Below are 5,363 nucleotides of genomic sequence, written 5' to 3' on the forward strand. Positions count from 1 at the left end.
CCTTGGAGATATTTTGGGTTAGGTTCCAGATCACTGCAATAAATAGAATATTGCAATAAAGTGAGTCACACGATTTTTTTTCATTTCCCAGGGTAGACAGAAATAATGTTTATGCTATACTGTAGCCTACTAAGTATATAATGGCATTGTCTAAGAAAATAGCATATACAACATTACTTTATTGCAGAAAAAGTGCTAAGAACTTTCTGAGCCTTCAGTGAGTTGTAATCTTTGGCCTGGGGGGTGGTCTTGCCTCCATAATGCTTGCTGCTAACTGATCATGGTGGTGATCGCTGAAGGGTAGGATGATGGTGGCAATTAAAATAAGACAATAATGAAGTTGGCTTCACAGATGTAGTCTTTCTTTCACAAAAGATATCTCTGCGGCATGTGGTGCTGTTTGATAGCATTTTACCAACTACAGACCTTGAAACATTGGTGTCAGCCTTCTCAGCCTCTGCCCTGCTTTATCAACTAAGCTTAGGTAATATTCCAAACCTGTTATCATTTCAACAATGTTCACAGCATCTTCAGCAGGAGCAGGTCCCATCACAAAGAAAACCACACACCACTTCTGTTCGCCCACAACAAGCAACTCCTTCTCCACGCAGATTTACCATGAGAGTGCAGTGATTCAGCGAGATCTTCAAGCTCCACTTCCAAGTCTGGTTCTCTTACTATTTCCACCACATCTGCAGCTACTTCTTCACCTGGAGTCTTGACCCCCTCAAAATCATCACGAGGTTTGGAATCAATTTCTTCCAAACTCCTATAATGTTGATATTTTGATCTTCTTTCTTGAATCATGAATGTTCTTTTTTTTCCCCCTTAAGATTTATTTATGTATGCATACAAGAACTGGGGAACAGGCCAGAGGTGTGGGGGGTGAGAGGATTCACTGGAGACAGAGTTGGGAGCAGAACAGGCAGATGGACTGAAATACTGAGGGGAGTTGCGGGCAAGACAGGAGGGGTCTGCTGCTCCATGTGGGTCAGCTCCCTGTCTGGGGATGGAACTCAGGCCTCAGTGGCTGGTGATAATTTGATAGTGCTGAGACTTTAACCCCTGCACCACCAAGGAGGCCCATAATATATATTTTAAATAGTAAGACGTGAGAATTGAAATGACTCCTTGATCCATAGGCTTCAGAATGGGTAGTTTGTTATAAGCATGAAGACATTAATCCCCTTGTATGTCCTCCGGTCAGAGGATGACCAGATGCATCGTTAATGAGCAGTAATACTTCAAAAGGAATCTTTTTTTCCCAAGGTGTAATTTCAACGGTGTACTTAAAATATTCAGTAACCCATGCTGTAAACAGAGATATTGTTCTTCAGGCTTTTTTGTTGTTCCATTTATAGAGCACAAGCAGAATAGTGTTAGCATAATTCCCAAGGGCCTGAATTTTCAGAAGGGTAAATGAGCCAGCTCCGGCTTCCCCACTCAGTTGTATTAGCCCCTAGCAAGAGAGTCAGTCTATCCGTTGAAGTTTTGAAGCTGGGTATTGACTTCTCATCTCTGGCTATTAAAATCCTAAATGAGATCTTTTGAGATAAGGTGATTTCATTTACACTGGAAATCTATTCATCAATTTCTTGGGCGATCATCAGAATAACTTGCTGCAGCTTGTTTGTTAGTATTTGCCACTTCACCTAACTTTTCATGCTTTGTTAGAATGATGGCTTCTTTCCTTAAACCTCATGAACCAGCCTCAGCTAGTTTCAGCCTATTCTCCTCTAGTGTCTAACATCTCTCAGCCTTCATAGTATTGAAAAGAGTCAGGACCTGGCTCTGGATGAGGCTGTGATTCAAGGGTATGTTATAACTGGTTTGACTTTCTACCACAGGACTAAAACTTAACTTCCCTTGGTTTTCAACATGTCTTCCTCACCAACCTTAGTCATGTTCAGTTTTTTATTTAAAAGAGGAGGTTTGTGACTTTTCCTTTCAGTTGAACACATAGACACCATTAAGTTTGGTTAACAGGTGGCCTAATTTTAATGTTGTGTATCTCTGAGAGGAGAGAGAAGGGGAACTGCTGGTGAGTAGAGGCATTAAAATACATACATTGGCCCTCCCTGGTGGCGCAAAGGGTTAGGACACAGCACTGCAAGCTGGCCACAGCCCCTTCAGTGCAAGTTCGATCCCAAGCCCCAGAGGTGACCCATATGGAGTGGCAGACCTTTCCTGTCTTGCCTGCTGCTCCCCTCAGCAGTATACTTTGTTGATCTGCGTATTCTGCTCCCCTCTCTGTCTCTTGGGGAACCTTTCACTGCCCCTGCACTTCTGGCCTGTACCCCAGTTATGTGTGCATAAATAAATAAGTCTTAAAAAAAAAAACCTGCTGGAAATATCATAAGATAAAAATACCATTTAAAAAATACATACATTTTATTGATTAAGTTCACCTTATCTAGATATAGTTTGTATCTAGATTTTTACAAGGTCAACATCAAAGATGACAGATCACAAATATGATAATTGAAAAGTGTGAAACATTGCTAGAATTACCAAAATGTGACAGAAGAGACATGAAGTGAGCATAGATGCTGATAAAACAATACCAGGATACTAACTGGAAGCAGAAGTCAATTTGTAGGGCCCTCCCTGGTGGCACAAGGGGCTAAAGCGCAGCATTATGAAGCTATTGCAGTCACAGCAACACAAGTTCGATCCCTGGCCAGGGAGGTGACCCACATGGCGCAGCAGACCTCTCCTGACCCTCCCTCTGTTCCCCTCAGCAGTGTATTTCAGTACATCTGACTGTTCTGCTCCCCACTCTGTCTCTGGTGAATCCTCTCAACCCTGCCCCTATGTACCTCAGTACTTATATACATAAATAAATAAATCTTTAAAAACAAACAAAAAACCCTTCAACTTGTAAAAAACACATTGTCTGCAAAACACAACAAATTGACGAGCACTAAAATGAGATAGGCCTTTCCCCATGACACAGAGATGTTATATTTAAAAGAGCAGGCTTATCAGGGCAAGGGACAGAAGAGTAAATGTCATTTGAATAGACACGACAGGAAGAGCTTCTCTGAAAGGGATAGGTTTGCTGAGAGGCCTGAATGGTTGCAGGCAGGGAGGCGGCCTTGAGGCAGCTGTCTCTGCTGAGGGAATGCAGTGAAGAGAAGCCCCGGCATGGTACAGGTCACCGGCAGGGGCAGGTAGGAAGGCTGCTGTCCTGCAGCGGGAGAGAGCTTGTGGAAGCACTTGCATAGTCAGAGTTGGGTTGAAGGACTGAGGTTCCTCTGTGTGTGTGTGGTGGGGGGAGGGAGTAAAATGGGGGGGCAGTGCTGGGTTTTATCATCTTTCAGTAGGGAGAGTCTTCTCTCCTTGAGTGGATGGTTCCTTCCTTAGTCCTCACATTTTCACCTTCAGGTCTGTGCTCTTGACACTCCCTCCAGCTGTCTGATTGTTTTTTTTTTTTTAAATAGCTGGATTAATGGCTATGTTAATTCCTTCTACCCCTGCCTCCTAGTTTGAGGCAGGGTCCTGACCTTTGTAGTGTCCTTCCCAGTTTTTTATTCTTATCCTGTATCAGTAGGGTGTGTGCAGATTTGCGCCTTTAGAAGACACTCCCCCTTGCTTTCCAAAGTGCTTGTACCCATTGATATTCTGACCATCTGAATTTGAGAATTCTCATTTCCCTACATCTTTGACAACTCTTGGCATTGTCAAATGTTTTGATTTTTATCAATCTGACTGCTAAAAATAATTTGTTTTATCACTGGTAGATTTTAAATGATTCATTCAATATCTTTATTGATTATAAAATAGACTGAAATTTTCTATTTCTTCTTGAGTCAATTTTGATGATACACAGTTTTCAAAAAAATTGCCCATTTCACCTCTATTTCAGATGTCTTGGCATAAAGTTGATTATGATTTTCCTTAGTATTCTTAAATGTTCTGTAATTATGCACTACTTTTTGTTCCTGATAGTGCTTATTTATGTCTTCTCTGTAATAGATCTCACTACCAAACTGTTTACTGTTTTAATCTTTAAAAAAACTAAACTTTTTAAGACACAGAAACACTGATTCAAAAAGATACATGTACCCCCATATTTATTGCTGCTTTATTTATAATTGGAAAGACATGGAAACAACCCAAATATGGATGACAGGATTAAAAAGATGTGGTACATATACACAATGGAATATTACTCAGCAACCAAAAAAAATAAACACATGCCTTTTGCAGCAACATGGATAGAGCTGGAAGGGATCATGCTTAGTGAAATAAGCAAGAAAGAAAGGAAAAATACTGGATGGTTTCACTCATAGCAAGAGTATAACGGATCAGGTGAGAAAATAATAGTAATAACGAACAGCTATATACCAGAGACATTTTGTGGGGTGGAGTGGGGAATGGGATCAAAAACAGTGGGGGGAGGGAAATGCACTGGACTAGGGGGTTGGCATGGGTGATTTAGTGATGGGAAGCCCACAGGATTGCAACTGAGATGGAAAAATGCACAAAATGATGTAAAACTAAACTATTATATTATTAAAAAAAACTAAACTTTATATCATTAATACTCCTTCTTGTGCTTATATTTTCTATAAGGTAATACACTAAAAGTAGATTAATGATATAACATAGAGGAGACCACTCCCTCCTTCTCCATTTAAGATGGTTATCTTTGAAAAAGAACCAGTCTTGAGGTTTCTTAGTTGAAACTTGAGCCTGTATGTCCATCCATCCATCCTTTGATATGGGACAGTTTTATGGCTAAGGTCGGAATTGTAATTGCACAAATTTCCAGCCTGCTCCTTCAGCCCTCCAATCATGTTTCTTACTAATAAGTCCAGACCCTCAGTGAAACAGTTTGCAGATAGCTCAGTGCCACCCATTGTTATTGTAAGAAAACTAACAAAGCCCCTTGGAGGTGAAGAGCTTCACTGTGTCATGTCTGTTCACGAAAGACAGCCCAATTTTCAGCTGGGGAACAAAGAGTGTATTTGAGGGTGAAAGGCAGTGAAATAGCTTGGCTGAGTAAAAGCTCCTGCAGCAACGATTATTGCCTCATCACTCAAAGGTGAAAGAACAGGAAAATAAAATGGCACAGATTGCAGCCACCAGGTAGTAGATGAGAAAAAGAAGAATAAAGTTCATAAGCTAGCAGTGCCCACATGATCTTCCACAGACGCTGCAAGAAGACATCTGTACTAATTTAGGATTATGCAATCATATTGAGCACTCAGCCCCCATTAAAAAATCAATCACGATAAGATTTGGTACCGTTTAGATGGATTCAGGAAGAAACATACAAGAAAAACATCCCTGGTTGGCTTTTTAGAGTGAAAACGGGACAAGAATGGAATTTATACTCAGTATCTCCTTGTGTCAGG

At 40.9% G+C, this 5,363-nt stretch overlaps 1 pseudogene; it reads right to left on the reverse strand.

The window, feature by feature from the left end:
* Window positions 1-278: 278 nt before the first annotated feature.
* Window positions 279-5,363, reverse strand: part of LOC101619146 — a 9,779-nt pseudogene continuing 4,694 nt past the window's right edge.

This window comes from Condylura cristata, unplaced genomic scaffold (genome assembly GCF_000260355.1).
Source record: "Condylura cristata isolate star-nosed mole 26May11 unplaced genomic scaffold, ConCri1.0 scaffold00015, whole genome shotgun sequence".
Taxonomy (NCBI): Eukaryota; Metazoa; Chordata; class Mammalia; order Eulipotyphla; family Talpidae; genus Condylura; species Condylura cristata.